This window comes from Crinia signifera, chromosome 1, assembly GCF_055691185.1.
Source record: "Crinia signifera chromosome 1, ASM5569118v1, whole genome shotgun sequence".
Lineage (NCBI taxonomy): Eukaryota > Metazoa > Chordata > Amphibia > Anura > Myobatrachidae > Crinia > Crinia signifera.
Window position 1 is genome coordinate 115,954,475 of NC_139217.1, and position 22,148 is coordinate 115,976,622.

Genomic DNA, 22,148 nt, shown 5'->3' on the forward strand with positions numbered 1-22,148 from the left:
GTTCGTGGGTCTGCAGAGAGGGTGGGACTTAGTGACATTATTTTCATAATTATAGCCCCCCCCCCCCCCCACACACACACACACATACACAATTGCAGTAGTTTTATTGCTTCAGAAGGAAGTGGGCAGTTTTGCGGGAGAGTCATCTACTCTCCTCTCCAGGAGGTTAGGCTTGTATGCTCTGGAGCCAGGTTTGCAATTTCCCTTTTGCGGGGTCATTTACTAAAGGGCGGTTTTTGTGGTGTGTTGAGCCACAGCACATTACAGGCGTTTTTGATACCCAAACCTCTGGGATACTATTAAGTGTCTTGAAAAGTGATTCTTGCCAATGTGTAGCATTTGGAAATAACCAAAGCACTGCTGATTTTACCCAGCTCCAAAACCAGTGGAAGGTTAATCAAAATGCAAGGAGTCGCAATACATTTATGTATTGAATAAGCCATGGTGGTAGAAAAACCCTTAATAATTATCTTATGGGGGTAATTTTATTTCATGTATATATTAGGGGGTCTAATTGAATAACTAATTAGATTAGTGTACCTATATTATTTATCAGCTGCTAACGGTAATTTTTCAAACACTGGGGGGATGCTCTAACATCCCTGCCCCCTTACTGCCCCCTATCGCCGGCTACTGTAACATATGCGATATTTATGGCAAAGGACAGCACTTGCGTTAAGAGCTGTCCTTTGCGGTGAGTCAGCGGTCCCACCGGGACCCGGCGGCTCCCCCCTCCCTCCCTTACCATGCACTGTGCTGCTGCAGTGGGGGGGCTGGCTCTCCTCCTCCCTGCACCCGGAAGAGGATCATAGTGCAGGGAGGAGGAGGTCACAGTTCTGGGCAGCACAGCTCTGTGCTACCAGGACACAGGTGAGGGGGGGTCGGTGCGGGGCGGCGGTGGGTCGGTGCAGGGCGTCGGGGGATCACTTTAAAAGCCCATAGGCTTCTATGGGGCATCACCAGATTTTTCTGGCGATGCCCCCCCGCCGCGGTAACCCGGCGGGGGATGCTTAAAGCTTCCAAAAATGCGGTAAAAACCCAGATAATTGGGTTTTTTACCGCATTTTTAGTTTAGAGAATCTCCCCCAATGTCTGTAACATGGAAAATAGGAGCAGATTGGCTGGATGTTTATCTCTTTCCACTTTATCTCTTTTTGAAGCTTAGCAGGGGTGGATCCAGGAAAAAAATACAGGGGGGCACCATGATAGGAAAGGGTTTGGGAGGGTGTTATTGGTGCCAGTGTACATGCTAAGGGAGCGGCAAGAGAGAGGAGAGCAGAGAGAGGGCAGGAATGGGATTAAAAATAGGCCCTGGCATTTAAAGCACACAGGCCCACCTTGGCGACAAAAGTGAAGGATGTAGTTGTGCGCGCACTGAAGGTGTGCTCCAGAAAAAGGGGTGTGGCCACTCAAAAGGGGGCATGTCCCTGAGTGTAGTGTACCACACCATATACAATTTCTACACATTATGCAACAAAATACTAGACCCCATTATACTTGCCCCTTACACATGATGCCAAATGGAATGATCCAAAATTCACATAATGCCACATGGATTGAGCCAAAATTCACATAATGCCTCACGGATTGAGCCAAAATTCACATAATGCCTCACGGATTGAGCCAAAATTCACATAATGCCACACGGATTGAGCCAAAATTCACATAATGCCACATGGATTGAACCAAAATTCATATAATGTTACATGGATTGTGCCAAAATTCAAATAATGCCACACCAATAGAGCCAAAATTCACATAATGCCACAGAGAGGGGGGCTGCCTGGCTGTATTCAGAGCACTGCAGGTCTCAGCTATTTGAAATAATACCCCTTTCACACCAGAAAATGCAGGGATTTACCATGGAATACTGTCCCAGGATCATACAGGGACATTCCCGGGTTGGCCCCTTTTACACCAGCATAGTCCATGCATTTTCTGGTGTGAGAGGGAGACAAAACCACCCCCTCCCCTCTCTTTAACCGGCTATCTCATTTAACCGGCTATATGTTTGAAACAAACTGACCCATTTACATGAGACCAGTATCATATTGAAGAACTTTTAAGTAGGCTTCAAATGATTTTGGTCCTATGAAACTGGGGTGTTTGGGTCCAGAGTAATCTGCCCTCAAAGAACATGAACAGCCATGAAATTACATTTCAGAAATAAAAACCTCTGTTTACCCACAATATCTCCGGAACCAATTGACCCATATGGACCTTGGGTTCAAATGTGATCAACCACGAGTTTCTGTGATGCCGCGGGGTAAAATGGCAGCCGTCGGAACTGAGTGGTGGTCAGAATTATCGGGTCCCATGTTATCCTATAGGGAAAACGTTCTAGATTTGTCTGGCGATATCTCCGGTTCCCGGGGGGCTATGTCTGAAATGACGTGCTCGGGTGCCCCCCCCTGAATCCGCCCATGAAGCTTAGTACATATGGGGCATAATGAGTGATAACAAAAATATTACTTGTTGTTAAATATGCCCCATTATTTGTTATGGAGGAAAATTTTATTGGTCTAGAGCTCAGTTAGAGATATGTATCTTTATATGCTACTGTGTTCATTTAGTCAATTCATTTAAGAACTTTGCAGAAATATGTTCTCATTTAAAACCAATTATGTTCTGAAAAATAACTTAAAAAGGGCCACTCAATAATGAAATGAATGTAAGCAGAATCCTGTGAAGGGTAATACATATAAAAAGCTTTGGGCTTGACAGAAAGTCTGGTGCTCAGCCATACGTAAAGTATAATATCATCTCCAAGAGTAATATAAATGTAATGGGCTCATTATAGCAATGATCCCACTGAACTGGAACTGGAGCACCTCCAGAACTACATTATTTCTAGATTTACAGGTATGTGTTTTCATGAGAGACAGAAGTGCAAGGGATTTCAGTGCAGTTTTTATGTATTTAATCCCACACATAGGCATGTGCAGGGAAATGAAGAACTAGTGAAAGACCTCTTACCTCAAAACTGGGCTTTTCACTGCTTTGTTATATTCATGAAGGGGGTTGCTCCGCCTCCTTCCCCATATAGTGATCGATTCCCCATACTCTACTATTCAATTTGCAGCACAGAAAAAAACCTGTCATCTCAGAACGAGGTAAATTGGTTCCTGAAGCAGACACTTTAGATTCTTGGGAAGAGAAACAGAAAACTGGATTTCATTATTTGTATCTTATTTATTTACAGTTTATTATATAGTGCAGCAAATTCCATTGCGCTTTGCAATAGGTTTTCTGTTCTTCTCTGAATTGCAGCAAGGTGCTTTCCCTATACTAGTGTGGTGACACTCCCATAACTCTCAACTGTCGCGATTACAGCAGGATAGTCCCACTAATTGCACAATGTCCCATTGTCCCACCCGCAGGTCGCAGTATCCCATGGGGCAAGGACCGTTTGGGAGATTAGGTGAACATCACTGCTCTGCACGGCATTTATGAGTAAGGGGTGCTGGGTGCTGTCCACGCTGGTCAGTGAGAGCTGGGGGCGGGATCTGATTGGTTGCCCATAGCATCATCCCATGTGAAATAGAACTCCCATCTTAGTACATTTCCCCCTAAGTACTTTCTAATGTGACTACCTGCAACCATTATTTTTCTTTAGGAGTACCTTCTCAAGCTTTGCCATAATGCTGTCTAGATCTTCATCCATTATGTTGATTACATTCCCAGGTGTGTTACATAAAGTTTTTGAGTTTCGCAATCCTCTCTGCTCTTAGTTCAAACATAAGAGCTGGGCAATCTAGACCAAATGGTGAAAAGAAACATACAATAACAGAGAAGTTGTATGTTCTATCTTTGCTCTGTATACTATTCCACGGGAAAATGGCAATCCACATTAAATCCATTCCAAAATGACCACCACGGGTGTGAAAAAGATGATAAATTTACTCTGCATCAACAAATTGCTTGACCAGAAGGACATCTCCCAGAAGTGACGTCTGTGGAACGCAGGGGAACACGCAAGCCGCCACTGCATCTTCTGGTTCTGAACAGGCATTGCAGTAATAACGGCTTAGTAATCCAAAAGGTGGTTTTATGGAGTGACTTTAAACATATGAAATGGACTAGATATTAACACTGCCACCCTTACTTGGATAGCGATCCATGTTTGGTATTGGGAATCTCTGGACCAATTAAGGATTAGAAGATGGGGGGTATTTTGCTGGCTTGGGGAGAATACACATTATGCCTTGAAAATGATACTAAATTAAGTATCAAAACATGTTTGTTTGAGGAAAAGTGGACTTGACCCAGTGGGCTGATACAGAGATTCTGGGTATGCCTGGTGGTTTATCATTTCATGCTCTGTTTGTCTACTCTGCATATAGGCATACTCACATGCAGAGAGTCCATTTCTGTTCTCCAATCAGCCGATATTGACCCTCTGCAGTACAGAAAAAAAGATATTCCAGTCATGGGGAAGATCTTATCCAACTGGGCTACAAATTAATGAGAACACAGTAAGAAAGAGAGGGTTCTCCTTTTGAAAACTTGTCAAAACGTCCACCCTCTTCAACTTTCATATGTATGTATTCATATGTATACATTTATTAAATACGTTTTGTTTACTGTTCACAATGTGTAGTAATAAAATAGGTGTGAAACTTTTGGTAACTTTGCAAAATTGAATGAATGAGTCTTATATTACTGCATTTGGAGTGACTAATCATAAGTATGAACCTTACATTAAAATGCTTATGTCTGGTCCAGATTAGTGAAGTAAAAGATACAGGGAAAAATATGATTTAAATAGAAACTCCCATCTTTTAAATTTCATTAGAAATCTCCCCATTGTGTATAGATACTGGGCACTAGGACCCATAGAGGTCTGCCCTCCAATCTGATGTACTTCTGCACTATGGCCTTATTTTGGTTGACTCACAAGGCTGCGAATTCACAGCCTTGCGAGTCCTCCAGAAGCCTTCTGCCCGGCTGGTACGTCCTCTCCTTGACAGGAACTAGGCAGGCAGCTGACATCAGGTGATGTCAGTTACCCGCACCTGCGTCACTGGGCGATTTCCATGGGAAAGCCCAGCATTTTCATGGGAACGCCCATGAAACCCTGGGCCTTCCCATGGGTGTAACCCTCAGCCGGCCACACCACACCACAACAGTCTGTTCTCTGTGGCCGCACGCACTCAGCACATGCGCATTTCAAAAACATTGCGCTCACATGCAAGCGTGTAAATCAGAATAACCCCCTATGTGTGTGCTGCCATCTTTAGTGGGTAAATCTTAAACACATGAGATCCAACACCAAGTACTTGGTGATTTGTCTCATTTTGGCAACCGAGTGTGGTTGGTACTTCTGAGCCAGGAGTCAGAATTCCATGGGTGTTCTGATTTCCAAAAATCCAAATGGCACATCTTTCATAAAGAGATAGGAATGAAGAATATTCAGGAACCAAACAGCTTCCACTGTACAAAGTTCATTTAGATGGTTAAATAGATGGCAAAGATCAGTTATTTTGCTACAAAAATAATCTAATATAGTCCCACTGGACAGAATAAAAATCCAAACACAGATTTTTCAGAACATTTGTCTTTATAAGAAAAAATACAGTGTGCAAAGATTGAAATAAAGCAGTTATACAGTAATTACAATCAAAGTGCCGGCCGGCAATTATGTTGCAGCTGAAATAGATGATATCACTGTGCTGAACATCTCATAAAAGCAGACTGAGCTCTATCGTAATCATATCAGATCAACTGGCAATGTTGGGAAAGAGAGATATTCAAAATTTATTGAAAAGACTTAACTGATAAGACTTTTCAATAAGTTTTGCATATCTTTCTTTTCCAGCATTGCCTGTTGATCTGATGTGATTAAGATACAGCTCACCATGCTTTTATGAGATGTGCACACAGCGGTCTCATCCGTTTCGGGTGTAATATAAATGACGGCCATGGTTTGTTCCTATAACTTTGTAACTGTGTACAGTATAAACCCTTGGTTTAGGATTTATGGGTCATTTTATGCAGGTAAATAACTATAATTTAAATGTTACTTCTTTTTATGTACTTTTACTTTCATTTCTTCTGGGTATAAGCAACGCACAAATCATCTAACATGGCAATATGATGATGAGTGTATCTGGCTTCATTGTAGATGGTAAGACTTTACAATGTTTTGATCTAACTATATTTATGTATTATAATTATAGATGAGCTGATAGTGATATCTTATTATTATGTTACATTTTTACATAGACAAGATGTATTATTATGTGTACTTTTGTTGAAATAGATTTTCAGTACTCTGTTGGTTAGATACATACCTGTTTCACAGGTTATTGATGTGGCAAGGTGGTGCAACCCAGGTCTTGGTTTTGTGTGAAAGGGTCGAAGTTGGTTGCGCATCCTGGGTTTGCTTCCCAATTCACTACTTGGGTCATTATTGGATCCCAAGTGGAAATAGAGTGACTTTGTGAATTGGTGCGCTTATATTAACACCGTAAAGCAGCTAGATATACAATTCTTAAGGTGCCATTCAATAACACCTAACAACAACAGTACAAAAGAAAAAGAGAACTGTTCTCCAGCGCTCAGGTGGTTCTCAACAAATCAATCACCATTGAAAGTGATTAAATAAATGTCTCAAAGTTATATCACCATGTACTCCTTTCCATAGGCGATAGGTAATTAATGTCCAAAAGAATACTCCTCCTCCACAAACGGTACCATGCAATATAAAGAAAAAAACAGATAGTGCAGACTGATAATCACTTATCTATTTTAATCAAGATGTACACTTACAATTGCGGGGGGGGGGGGGGTATAAAAACACATCAGTATCAACAACCCGGGGCAATGCAGGAAACGGTGCAGTCTCAGCGGCAGGGCAATCCAGTCTAGATCTGGTCAATGGCCTTCCTACTGAATGTCCGAAATCCACAAAGGTCCCAGGTCCAGATAGTAGGCAAAAAGGTGGTGGTTAAGAAGCGCTAAACGCTTTTCAGATCCGATAGATCCTCCTACTGATGTTATTACTTAAATCACTAATATATTCATGGACATACAGATGTATCGGGGCTTATCCTTGCTGGCGATCGCCAGCAACACGGCGCCTCTATCTGACTGAGACGCGTCTCAGTATCCGGGCGGCGAGGCGGACGCAATACTGTCCGCCTCCCGCTCGACAAGGGGACCTCTGGCCACTGTGGGGGGGGGGGGGGTGCGGTTGCCCGGTGTGGGCACCGGGCGACCGAGGGCAGCATCGTGCGCGCGTCCCCTTCCGGCATACAGATGGCGGCGGGGCAGGGGATGGCGATGGCGACACCATCGCCATCCCTTGCAAAGATGAATCCCGCTACATCTGTACTGAAGAAGGCAGGAGAGGGGATCTTGAGAAAGGTCTATGCCTAGATCGAAACGTTGTCCGTTAACCCACTGTCATGTATTGAACAAACCTGTTGTGGTATGTACTAATAAATTGATGTCTGCAAGCAAAAAGACCGGTGAGTGCACCCATTCATTTATCTGCGTAATATATTCATGGGTATTTTTTTTTTTATAATTATATGCCAATAAACTGTACATTACATAAATCAATAACATTTCACATATACCATTACTTCTGTGCTGACTGACAGTAGATCTCAAATAGTAAGAAAGGGATTATGGTGAAGAAAAGTCAAAGAACGACAACTCTCTTTATGGTACATGGATGCAGACTTACTGTAACAAAATGTAGAAGGTTTTATATCATTATTATTTTATATTCATTATTTTTCATTTAGATTTGTCAATTAAAAAAAAAAACTGAAACAACAAAGAGTCCCCTTAAATTAGCTAGGAAAATTATGGAAATCATGAAAGCCCTGTTTTATTTTTATGAGCACCAGTTACTTATTTTTTATTTGGTAGTGACCTGATTGTTAATCCCCATATACTGTAATCACAGTTACATGCCTTCATTTTTGGCAAATTTTACAAACCAGAGACTTGTAATTTAATTCCATCTGAATTTGTGTACTTCCTACTACAATTCCAAATTACTGGTTACCATGACGTATCATTATTAAAAATCCAGCCTTCTGTTTTCTTTGTTACAGCTTACAGATTTAAAGTAGTAATGCTAATATATTTTAAAGTTTTTCTTGAAAATTATGTTAACAAAAAACTTATTTATAATATTGTAACACAAGTCAACACCAAATTTTGAGAAAACATGTCACCACCAGATCTATGTTGAGTTTTAATGGCTTCACAAAATCTTCAGTGAAGCTAGCCTTTCTTCCCTGCTGGCAAAGACTCATCATAGCACCCATCCACAGTCATGTGCCCAGTAGATAGTAGTTACCCTCTACCATAGGTGCCGATTCTGTGGGTGCTCAAGGGTCCAAGCACCAACAGGAATTAATGAGCACCCACGTGCCCGTGACTCCAGAGTCCCAATGCCGGGCCACTGTATTTGCTTGTTGAGCCTTTCAACAGGCTTGAGCACCCACCAGCAAAAACATAAATCAGCACCTCTGCCCTCAACCTATATGACCACTGTATAATGCAGCATTAGTGACCGCCATATACTACAGATGGAATTAGTGACTGCCATATACTGTAATACAGACATCATCATTGATCGCCAAATAAAATATAAAGCATTAGTTCAGCCATACACTACAGACAGTCTTAGTTACAGTATGTCATATAGTATAAACAGCATTAGTAACTACCACAGCATTAGTAACTACCATGCCACAGCGCTGGATCACCATTCACCTCCTCCAGGCAGCCCTCCTGCGCTAGCCGCAGCTTCCAGAACACGGCCGCGGCTACAGGAAAATGGCTGCCGGCCTCCTGCACTATGTCCTCAGTGCAGGAGGCCGGCAGCCATTTTCCTGTAGCCGCGGCCGTGTTCTGGAAGCCGCGGCCAGCGCAGGAGGGCTGCCTGGAGGAGGTGGATGGTGATCCAGCGCGGCTCGCAGCCAGTGACTGGCTAAGCGGCCCGGGGGAGCAGGAGGGCTGTTGGACCCCACCGGACCCCTCCCCCCCTCCCAGCAGCAGCAGCAGAGGGAGAGACAGCAACAATGGTGAGTTGCTGGTGGGAAATTCTGGCACTGTGGGGCATATGTGTTTCTGGCACTGTGGGGGCATTTCTGGCACTGTGGGGGCATATGTGTATTTGGCAGTGTGGGGGAATATCTGGCACTGTGGGGGCATATTTGTCTCTGGCACTGTGGGAGCATATCTGACACTGTGGGGGCATATGTGTATTTGGCGCTGTGGGGGAATATCTGGCACTGTGGGGGCATATGTGTATTTGGCACTGTGGGGGCATATCTGGCACTGTGGGGGCATATGTGTATCTGTCACTGTGGGGGCATATCTGGCACTGTGGGGGCATACAGTATGTGTCTCTGGCACTGTGGGGGGAATATCTGGCACTGTGGGGGCATATGTATCTCTGGCACTGTGGGGGCATATGTGTATCTGGCACTGTGGGGGCATATCTTGCACTGTGGGGGCATATGTGTATTTGGCACTGTGGCGGAATATCTGGCACTGTGGGGGCAAATCTGGCACTGTGGACATCACATTGTGCGCTGTGCTGGGCATCCTGGTATGGGGCGTAATGGGCATTATGGTGTGGGGAGCATTGGGTAATTGCTATCACAGTATGGGATGCAATGGGCATCAAGGTGTGTGGCATAATGTGTAATTAGCATCACAATGTGCAATCTGCAGGTACACCATACAATCAAGGTACAGACCACGCCCCCTTATGATAGGCCACACGCCTAATTTTTCAGCGCGCCTCCGGCGCACACAAGCATTCGGTCTTCCGGGAAGGTGGGGGGTATGGGCCAGTGCTCTGGACTTGCCCCCTAGGCTAAAAGTAGCCAGCCAGCCCCTGCATACACTATATACATCATTAGTTACTACATATATTGCACACAGCATTAGAGGCGCCATACACTACAGACTACATTAGGTATCGCCACATATCACGCAAAGCATTAGTGGCTACCATATACTATACACAGCATTATTGACCACTATATACTACAGACATTAGATGCAAATTACATCCCTCAGTGTCATGAAAAAAATAATTAACGCCATTAACCCTTGGTCCACCCCTCCCCAATTAATATTACCTACCCTAAAGCATAACCTACCACCCCTGTAGCGATGGAGCCCATTCTGATGGCAAAATGGCCAAACTGCGAAAGATATCATTTTGGGAATAACATGTTTTTGCCCCTTGTACTGAGGAATAAAGAATTCCTTTGTGAAATGATCTCACCAGGACAAATGGTTGGAATGTAATGGTCTGGCTAGTATCTCATTGTAGCAACAGAGCTTCAAAGGAAGGTAGATGACTCAGGGGATGTGCTGGGACACTCATCAGAGATTGGCATCTAAAAATCAACAAAATCATAAACATAAATTTGAAGTGTTTGACCTAAATTAAATCTCTTACATTTTAGTTCAAGTATATGTGTTCATTCTAGCACCCAGCTCCTTTTAAAATCCTTGTAGTTCCTTCTTCCTGCCTGGGGTGTCACTCTCTGCTATGGTACTTCAAGAACAGTCTGGTTTGTATCTCAATGTTGAGATACAAACCAGACTGTTGTAGAAACACCACAGCAGAGAGTGACACCCAGGCAGGAAGGAGGAACTGCAAGGATTAATCAAGGAGCAGGGTGCTAGAATGAAGACTATGTTTTCCAACCCAAGCCACGAGAGGATCATTACCATTTTCTTTAGGTATTAATAACTTTGTGTGGGTAAGGGTCAGAGCTTGCCCTGGGCATTGCCCTAAACTCATTACACTAGCTGGTGGCAGTAACCATGTTAATTTTCTGCATGTGCTGAGGTAATCAGTAAAGGTGTCACGGGCACCAATTCTCAGATTGGTGTATCTGGGACATTGCCACATCTGGAATCATGACGACTCCTCTCATCTCTGTCTCTAATTTACCTGTTGGAGATCTCTTCTGTTGAATCTGTTCCTCTCCTGCAGCAGGCACACAGCAGAGTCCAGGAAGCTACTGTCTGCCATGTCACAGACTGTGTTTGAAAAATGTCAGACAGGAGCTGATTGGCTGGCTGTTTGTCACTCTCCATTTTATCACTGAAGCTTAGAGAATCTGGCCCCAGGTCTGCTGCTGGCAGTGAGCTATGGGTGGAAATGCCATGTACAGACAAGGGAAACTGAGAACACGTTGCCTATTTATGCAGAACCCAGCCCATGGGAAGGTATACTCCTGTGCTGACCTCACCCCCTTACAGCTCTCCATGGTCTCTGGCATCACAGCTAAGGTTGTTCCAGTTTCCCTGCTAACACTCTCTCCCTATGTCATCTGGGGTACATGCTCTGCATGTTCCTCAACTAGCTGTGCCCCTCCATAGAATAAGCAGCAAATAATGGGGATCACGTCCAGGGACCCATGTTGTGGGTCTGCGCATGCGTATCAGTGAAAATACACATGTGAAGACCCGCAGTGCGAATGCCTTTGGCAGGTATCACACTCGGCGATGCGTTCACATACAATGGGCCGCACAGGCAAGGGGCTGGAGCATGGGGACGCCAAGCATTTCCTCTGTGTTCCTGCAAAAACGGTGGGTGCACCCAGAAAAACACTGGGTGTCCCCATGTGGATGCAGCCGAAGCAGGATGTCAGCCACCGGCCCGTCTTCGCCCAGGCGCTCGTAAATAAAAGTTGGCCTAGACTGACTTTTATTTGTGAACGGGTGGAACAATCATTCGATGGTTGTTGACCATAGTATGATTTTTTCCCTGTACATTCACATGTGAATGGATGTGTAAGTGTACACAAATGCGGTGGTTTGCTCGGGGAAGGGGGACGTGAGTTTGCTCTCCCAGCGAGCAGCGTCTAACCGCATTGTAGGTGAGTCAGGTAGGCTTGGTAAGCAGCGTACATACAGTTGCTCACCAAGCTGTTCCATATTTTTTTACATAGACATCCTACATCACGTTTTATTGAACCAGAACCCTTAAATTGCAAAGGCTTTATCCCTCATTGTATACTCTAAATTTAGTATAACAAAGTAATTTATCATTTCTACCATTTAATTGTTATGCAGAAATAAATCCTCTCTCCTGTTGAATAGTATTATATACAGCAGACATATATTGGCGTAAGTTAAATTATCTTCCTATTTCAGGTTATCTACAACTTCCCTTTTTATACCACCAGATTTATAGATGTGCATGAAATAATGGTCACAGCTGATCCTCCAGAATTTGTGACAAGGAGTGTAGTGCTGGGTCTAAAAAAGAATTTGATCATTTAAACCAGTTCAGCAAGAAATAATTTTGTGGTATTTGCAGGAAAATATTTGAGTGGATCGTCCTTAAAAATGTCATATGGACAAAATGAAAATATAAGAGATAGAAAAGCAGATTTTAAAAAGAGTCTTTGGAAGAAAAACATTGTATTATAATAACATTGTATAATAAACGCAAAAAGAGTGTTCTACAGAGCCAACAAAGAGAAAGAAACAGCTGACACTCTTTCTAAGGGGACAGTAGTACAACTGACAATTATGGCTAAGTGCCTTGAGGAATCTGAAACATAGACAGAGACTGCACTAAAAAGAGAGGAAAAAAGCAATATTATTGCAGTAGAGGCAAAGTTTGTCCCAAAAGGTTTTATAGAATATGTAAGGAAACTGAACCGGAGAGTGCAAAAGTGGCCCATCAAACTCTGATAGTAAATGTAAAGGATTCTAACATGACTGTAAAGCATGTGAACAAAAGGTTATAAACTTATCTGATACTTTCCAAGTTTGCTTTCAGTAAAAATATAAATCCTTATACTTTAAAAGATCCATGTTGGGTAGATAAATTAAGGCATTGCAAAATACAAAACTTAAAAAACAGACCTTCTCAGTGGTGTCAGGTAAAAGCTATAATTGGGCTAATTCAATTGTAATAATATATGTAAATGTACTACACTGGTAAGCACAGGAAATAAAGTATAGATCTACGGGTGCATTCTTAAATATTTAGGAACACTATCATGTAACAACGATACGATACACTTTATTGTTATTACCATGCATAACATAGGCCCTTATTCTGGTTGGTGCGGATATGTCCGCGTGCGTTCGTTCCGCCGATGTTTTGTGTCTGCGCATGTGCAGAGGCATATCTGCGCATGTGCGAAAGGGACATACGTCCAAATTCCGCATGAATTGTTTACACTACGAACAGGGGGAGGAGAGTGGCGTGAAGGGCTGTTTGGCCTCATTAACATATGCATACGCCCCGCGTTTCATGGGTAATGAGGGCGTGACGCACGTGTAGGGGGCGGACATATGACATTTCCGGATGTCAGCTGCCCGCCCAGATCCCTGCTTTTGCACGGAGAAATGCCCGAGTGGTCTGAGCTCACGGGAGCTGCCTGACCACTCGGTCCTGCATTCGATGGTATGCGACCATCGAATGGTGGGGGAGGTTCCCAGAGATGGAGGAGGTGTATACATGAGAAATCCACTCGTGCGCCGTGCGGTCAGCGGCTTACCACATTCGGACGGAGTGAGCGATCCGTACGGAAGGCGGAGTTGAGGACGCACGGTCCTGGCCGCATATTCGGCTCCAGTCTCACAGACCAGAATAAGGCCCCTAGTAACAAAATACAGTTTAGCATCAGTCAGATACAATACAGTATGCAGCAATATATAAAACCTATCTGCCCCCCACTATACATTAATAGAACCTGCTATATCAGATACAAGAATTCAATACCACAACGGATCTTGGAAAAAAGCTATTTTTTAAACTACCTGTTTTAGCCTTAAGGCATCTAAAACGCCTACCGGATGGCAAGAGTGTGAACATTTTCTGATCCGGGTGGGTCGGATCCTTCAGAATACTCCGTGCCCTTCGTAAGCAACGTTTCTTCTCAATATCCGCCACCATTGGAAGTGAAGTCCCAACAATCCACTCAGCTGTCTTAACTACCCACTGAACCATCCTGTGTTCTGCTACTGTACAGCTCCCATACCATACTGTGGCGCAGCTGCTTAAGATGCTTTCAATAGCACAGTGATAGAAGTTCTTCTATATATCTACCGATAAGCGGTGTCTTTTTAGGACTCTCAGGAAAAAAAGGCGTTGATGAGCCTTTTTAACCAAACTCCCGACATTCACAGACCAAGTCAGGTCGTCATAGATGTGGGTTCCCAAAAACTTAAAACTAGAGACCTGTTCTACATCCATTCCATCAATTTGAACTGGTTCCTGTTGAGTTTCCAGTGATTTCCTAAAATCTATGATAAGCTCTTTTGTCTTACTGACATTAAGAACCAGATTATTCTCATTACGCCAAGTGATGTATCTCCTCCCTGTAAGCTGTCTCATCATTATTACTAATGAGACCAACAACAGTTGTATCATCAGCAAATTTGATGATGGTGTTTGATCCATAAGTTGGTGTGCAGTCGGAGGTGAAAGCAGAATAGAGAAATGGGCTTAGCACACAACCCTGAGGTACACCTGTATTACAGTAAGTGTTATAGTAGACGAGCGAATGGATCCTGACCTCACATCCTGGGGTCTGTTGGTCAGGAAATCCATGATCCAGTTACACATAGAACTGTTGATTCCTAGATCTAACAGTTTGGTAATTTTACTGGAATAATGGTATTAAAGGCAGACTAAAATCTATAAACAGTAATCGAACATATGAATTCCCTATATCCAAATGTGTTAATGCAGAATGTATTATCAGGGAAACTGCGTCTTCCATGCTTCTATTTTTGTGATATGCCAACTGGTATGGATCTAGAGTAGGCGAAAGGTTAGCCTTTAAATACCCTAAAGCCAAACGTTCAAAACAGTTCATAATGATCGGGGTAAGCACCACGGGCCGATAATCATTCATACCCACTGGACTAGAATTCTTTGGTATTGGAATAATGGCTGTATATTTAAAGCACTCTGGCACAATCGCTTAGGATAAGGACAAGTCGAAAATACCTGTAAAAAAACCTGCTAAGTGTTTAGCACATGCTTTAAGTACATGCCCCGAGATACCGTCAGGCCCAGCAGCTTTATTCACATCAATTTGACTCAATACCTCACACACCTCTGCAGATGTAAGAGACAAGGGCTGACTATCCAAACCATTCTTAACGCTGCTGCTAGGCTCATCTTCCTCTCCCGCCGCTCTACCTCCGCCTCCCCCCTCTGTCTATCTCTTCACTGGCTCCCCATTCCTTTCTGAGTTCTCTTTAAACTCCTCACCACCACCTACAAGGCTCTCTCCTCCTCCACCGCCCCTAACCTCTCTTCACTGATCTCTATCCACACTCCCTCCCGTCCTCTTCGCTCCATCGCTGACCGCCGACTGACCTCTCACCTAATCACCTCCTCCCACTCCCGTGTCCAAGACTTCTCTCGCGCTGCCCCCCTGCACTGGAACAACCTCCCGCCACCCATCAGGCTTTCTGATTCCCTTACCTCCTTCAAGCGCTCCCTCAAAACCCACTTTTTTCGACTCGCCTATCCCTCCTCCTAACCTCTTTTGATCCTCCTATCCTGCCTCCGTTCCCCTCCGTTCCTACTTATCCTGTTGTTTTTCGTTCGTCCACCCACCTATTTTTAGTATGTTAACTCTTATGAGTAGGGTCCTCCTGCCTCACGTACTCACCCTACCTCTTTACCTCACCTGTCCTCCTGTCCTGTTCTTCCTTCCTCTACTTCATCTTCAGTCTCCTCGACAATTTTGACACCTACTTCTGAACTGATGCTGATTTTATTTCTACCAGCTATACCCCTATTTATACTGTATTTTTCAACACACCCTGTACGTTACCTTGTCATTTGTTTTTTGTTTGCTATGTACGGCGCTGCGGACACTTTGCGGCACCTTATAAATAAACGTACTACTACTACTACTACTACTATGCGAAGGCAATCTAGTTTCATTTGTATCATTCCCTCTGTCAAACATATAAGTACCAAATTATTTATCTTGTTTATAAAAGATACATCCGAAGCTAATAAGTTTGATTTGTAGTCACTGATGAATTAAATGTCCTGCCACATGCGTCAAGGGTCAGATCTTAAAAAAATGTTCCTAGATCCTTTAATCTATAGCAACACTTTGCCCGGATTCAGTACTAAATCCCGGTGGTCGGAATCGCAGCAATCCTGACAAGGTGGGGGCGTGGATCGCCGCCCCCTTGCGGGCTCGCTGCACTCGGCACACTATTTTATTCTCCCTCTGTGGGTGTCGTGGAAACCCATAGAGGAAGAAATTGTTGGGATTTTGGCAGTCTGGATTTCGACTGTCTGGATTCTGGCAGTCGGGATTCCAGCATCGGTTTTTTGACCGGGATTCTGACCACCGGGATTTTGACACCATCCACTTTGCCCTCATAATACCCCATGTCAGTTTTGCCCTGGATTCACTATATGCCTGGGCATCCCCCTTCCTGAAGGCAAGGTTACGGGCCTTTTAAGGAGCCAAACCTCCTTGTTCATCCACAGCTTCTGATTGGGGTACACAATAATCTGCTTCCAGGTTGTAACTTTGTAAATAGCAGTGTTGATATAGTCCAACACCGAGGAAGTATAGCTGTGAATATTTACATGAAAACCCACCACAGCCTGGGCTTCAAACCGACTCCAGTCGGTATGTTCAAACTCGTATAGTCTATAGCAGCGGTTCTCAAACTGTGGGTCCTGACCCCAAAATGGGTCCCGACCACCTCAGAATGGGGTCACGACTCCATGTTGCTGACCATCAGATTAATGTGTCTGTGGAGGGAGGGGGGCAGGGGATAACTCATTATCAAGTAAACACCTTCTGCTTCCCTCTTCCTCCCCCATTTCCCTTAGAAATGTAAGCAAAATGGGAAATTTCACTTAGAAATGTATAAAACACCAAGGTTTAATTTGCCTTCATTGATGATCTGGGGAAAAAAGATTGACGATCTGGGAAACCAATCACTAAGGAACAACTCCACAACTGATTTCATTGCTGTCATTGAGTATGAATGACACATTCTAACGTTATGGTGGAGGCTTTAAACAATTAGGAATAATCCACACATCACACACACGTACACATTGTACACACACACACACACACACACACATAGCACGCAACATATATATGTAGTGCACCTCACACATTTACACATTAAACAGATACACACAACAAAACACACACACATAACACACCACATGCAGTACAACACAAACCCACATACACTGCAACCAGTGGTGGCTCTTACCCTTTTGGCAGAGGGGGGCTGCCGTAATGTGGGCCCCCCCCCCTCCGCTACAGTCGCCACGCTCCCTGCACATGCCAATCACCTGAACGGGGCCAGCGCATGCACAGTAACTTCATACATACTGCACATGCGCTGGCCCAAGCCTCCATGGGCTGCCTTTGCAGGGTCCGGCACATGCGCAGTATCGTCTGCGGTACTGCGCAGGTGCAGAACCCGTTTTGGCGGCTGCAGGTCGAACTTCCAATAGGAAGTCACTGGCAGTCACATTGAAGCCAGAGCAGTCTTACAGACTGCATCTGGCTTCACTTAGGCAGAGACCGTGGCAGATTTTATTTGGGGGGGCTGCAGCCCATAGGTAAAAGCCACCACTGACTACAACACACACCCAAAAACAGTACAACACACACTTAAACATTGCCAGGATACGCACAGCACTCTACACACACATATATACGTAGCACAACTCATACACTTACATATTGGACAGATACACACAACACAACACACACACATAACACACCAATCACAGTACAACACACACCCACATTCACTACAACACACAGAACACACACACTTAAACTTTGCACAGATACACACAGCACACTACACACACATATATATGTAGCACACCTTACGCACTTGCACATTGGACAGATACACACAACACACACACAAAACATACCTCTAACAGTACAACACACACCCACATTCACTACACACACCTAAAAAAACAGTACAACACACACATAAACATTGCACAGATACACAATGACACAACACACACATACTGCATAGTATATACAGTATGTGTATGTGTGTGTTGTGTCAGTATGTATACGTAGCGTACCTCACACACTTACGCATTGGACAGATACACACAACACACACACCCACATACACTACAACACACACAAAAACAGTACAACACACACAGAACACATAAAAAATAATTTCATCGTAGTATTCCCTCCAACTGTAACGACATTTGCCATTTTTTAACAGTCTGTACCCGCAAATAAAAACTGTACCGAATATACATTTTTTTCTTTTTTTTTCCCATATGCGTCTCTCCAGTCCTCCAGGCTGTCACTGCACTCCCTAGCTGGTGGCACTGAGAAATCTTTGTCCTGGCCCATGCACTCGTTTATCAATAAAAAGTGGGTAAACTGCACTCACCCTGTTAGTTGGATGTTAGGCGCTGCTCTGCCTTAAGGGTGTCCCAGACCCTTTTGGTTCATAGATAATGTTTGGTCGATGGGCACTGCCTGTATTTGTTTGAATGTTATGAGTGTAAGAAGTTGAAGAATAAGACTAAGAAGAGATAAAGATTTGTCACAATAAAGTGTACAATTTACTCAATTAATCATAAAAAAAATATAGGTGTACATAGAAATACAATCAAGAAATTGAAGTAGGATTAAAAAAAAAGTTCTGATTCAAAACGATTATTGTTTGGATGGCGGTGGGTTGCAAAACAAATCTATAGGTGAGGGGGTATGGATATTGCGGGCTTAATTGGTGACACTGTAGTGAAAATTTCCCATCAACTGGGGACCCCCTGTAGGTGAACCAAACACCAATTAAGCCCAAAATATCCATACCCCCGTCTATAGATTTGTTTCACAAACCCACCCCATCCAAAAAATTATCAATTTGAATCAGAAGTTATTTTTAATCCAACTTTCATTTCTTGATTGTATTTCTATGTACACCTAGATTTTTTTCCACGATTCATTGATTAAATTGTACACTTTAACTAGGCAAATCTTATTCTCAGTCTTATTCTTCAACTTCTTACACTCATAACATTCAAAAAAATACAGGCAGCGCTCATGATCATCGACAAACCACGTGGCCGGGCCCGCAGTCCTGCTCCTGCACTTCAGGAGCTGCCCCACTGTTTGTTAGAGACACCAGATGTCAGAGACTGCTGCAGCAACTCTGTGGCAGGAGCAGTGAATTTTTCATTAATTATGGCGCGGTAAGTAACGCACCACCCCGGTCTCCATGCACTCAGCGCCTGTAATTAAATACCCTAGAAACTGTTCCATTAAAAGTATAGAAATGGAGGTGTGGCCATGCCCCTTTTCCATGGCCACGCCCCTTTCTGATTTTAGACCAATTTCTGACCTCAGATGTTGGCGGGTATGTCATAGGTGCTAAATCTCAGGAGTGGATGTGGAATTCATCAAAACACACACGCTATCAAGTGAGGAGTGGTGTGTTTTAAACAACAACACCACACCTGATTACATTGCTGTCACTGAGTATCAATGCAAACACATTCTAACATTATGGTGGAGGCTTTAACAAATTACAATCTTAGGTCTTTGGCACAGCATACAATGAACTTTTACAGCAATTTTGAAAATAAAAAAAAAGGCAAGTTATTCCCGGGCAATGCCGGTCTGGTCAGCCAGTGTACAATAAAGACTTGCTTTTTCAATTTAAAAAAGTATCGCTATGAGGTGCTGATAGAAATTAAGTAAACATCAACAAACGTTTGGGAGCCCCTATCAATAAATACTTGTGATGAGTGAACTTGATTTTCTGAAAACCAAGCCCACCAGAAACTTTGGAATCTGATTGAATCCAAGAGCCAGCACCGTACTTGGATTCCAAATTGAGATAAAATGTCATCATCCTGGAGTTGGATATCATGGGTTTTGGATTAAATATAAGTCCTTATGATGGTGATGCAGGCACCATTTCACACAGGACTGCTGAAGAGGCGTGTACCCTGTCCAATGTCCATCCATTCCAGTGCTACTGAGCTGACGTATCTGTCCAATGTCCATCCATTCCAGTGCTGCTGAGCTGACGTAGCTGTCCAGTGTCCATTCATTCCAGTGCTACTAAGCTGACGTAGCTTTCCAATGTCTATCCATTCCAGTGCTGCTGAGCAGACATATCTTTCCAATGCCTATCCATTTCAGTGCTACTGAGCTGACTTATCTGTCCAATGTCCATCCATTCCAGTGCTACTGAGCAGATGTATCTTTCCAATGTCTATCCATTCCAGTGCTACTGAGCAGACGTATCTGTTCATTGTCCATCCACTGAACAGATAAAACAATAATTGATAGATATGCCTTGTAACCATTTTTATTTTTGTGATGTGATAAAAATGATCTTTTATGTTAGAAAAAAAACTGTCCACAAGAAGATACTGCACTGTAGTTACTGTAGCTTATATTTAAAATGTTATCCAGAAATGAAATCCACCTACTGCATTTTACCATAGTTAGATTCAATACAATATATCTACAGTATATACAGTAGCAGATACATTTATACATACAGTAATGAATAATACCGGAGTTTGTATAATATCCAGCTCCAATGACAACATGGTGGTTTTTTTTTTTAACATGTTTTTTCATACTTTACTATCCAAGTGGGCATAGAGTGAGAATCTAACAATGCCCGAAGCATGGTGAGCGAAGCAAGCCATGTGAGGGGACGCGGTACACTTATACGGCGTCCATGTCTACATAGAAATGGGAAAAACATGAAAAACTCATGTTGGCCTTTTCCATGTTGACCTAATGCTTGTCGACTGAATGACTATGTCGACCTATTTCATGTGTCGATCTAGTGACTGTCAACCTAAGTTCTGTCGACCCTATGACCCATACCCTAAATGGAGTAATGGACCAGTGGTTCCCAAACTTTTTTGAATGGGAAAAAAAATGCTGGAAGTGATCAGCACTGATTATACATACCCCCAAAACCCCCTCGGGTACACCTGCGTTTTTTCAACAACACCCAGAAATTGACAGGTTTCCGCCCAGAAATGCCAGCTTCCTTCATCCACATTGCATTTACCAACCATTTTCAGTCGCTATTCCCCATGCGCAATGCATTTGGTAGGCATACACAGTCGTCCAATAGTCGCTAGATTAGCAAATTCTCTAATTAGTGATCTATGTTGAATTAGGACAATTACCTCTGTATGACTTTCAACTTTCTAACTTTTAACTACTAAGATGAGAGATCTATTGAAGATTTGATGTTACTATCGGCAACCAATCAGATTCTATTTATTATCTTCTAGATGGTGCTAAATAAATAAGTTGATTGTTATTGGTTGCTATGGGCAACATCCCATCTTCAATAGAACCTCCCATCTTAGTAATTAAACCCCTAAGACTTTATATAAATACCTAAAAATCTATTTTATATTCTTTTTTATGTCTTATGCTTACTCTCCATAATTCATTTGGTGGTGGACTGCTTACTGTTAAATACCATATACTGTCATCAGTTACAGGATTTTTCCCCAAAAAATTTACAGAGCAGAGACTACTAGTTCACTAATGTCTACAATTATCTCCTTCCTACTACAGTTCAAAATGACTGGTTATGATGGCTTCTTTTTCACTGTTTTTGCTAAAATGCTTGTATTGTAAATTATTAATAAAAACAAAAATTAAGGTTCATCTTGTGTGCAATATTAGTAAGCAACTGTGTAGCATAAAAACATTTCTGGTGTGTTCTTAGAAGATTGTATCGTGTCATCAATTATACTATTTCTAGAATCACAGAATTACAACATTTTGTTGATTGATGCACACTCATTTTTAATCATTTAGATTGCTACAGTATTATTGAAAATGGGCCAGTGTTAAACACAAATACAGTAGCATAGTAATTAAGGTTGAAAAAATACATTAGTTCATTGAGTTCAACCTATTTGACTTGTAACTACTGACTTGAGTAAGTCATATCTATAGGATTCCCTTAGTGGTCAAAAATGTATCCAGTTTTGATTAAAATTCATTAACAGTAGTTGCTGCTATGAGGAGAGATTAAGCAAGCTGGGACTATTTACACTAGAGAAGAGACATTTAAGGGGGGACATGCTCAACATGTACAAATATATCAGGGGCCAATATAAGGAACTGTCAAACACC

General features: G+C 42.9%; 1 long non-coding RNA gene across 1 annotated transcript in view; it reads right to left on the minus strand.

Moving 5' to 3' along the window:
* Window positions 1-3,748, minus strand: part of LOC146026371 (uncharacterized) — a 47,504-nt gene extending 43,756 nt beyond the window's left edge. The window contains exons 1-2 of the long non-coding RNA XR_014454436.1: window positions 3,623-3,748; window positions 2,977-3,146 (exon numbers count right to left, since the gene is read on the minus strand). This is a non-coding gene — a long non-coding RNA (uncharacterized LOC146026371). The remainder of the gene's footprint in view (window positions 1-2,976; window positions 3,147-3,622) is intronic.
* Window positions 3,749-22,148: the final 18,400 nt, after the last annotated feature.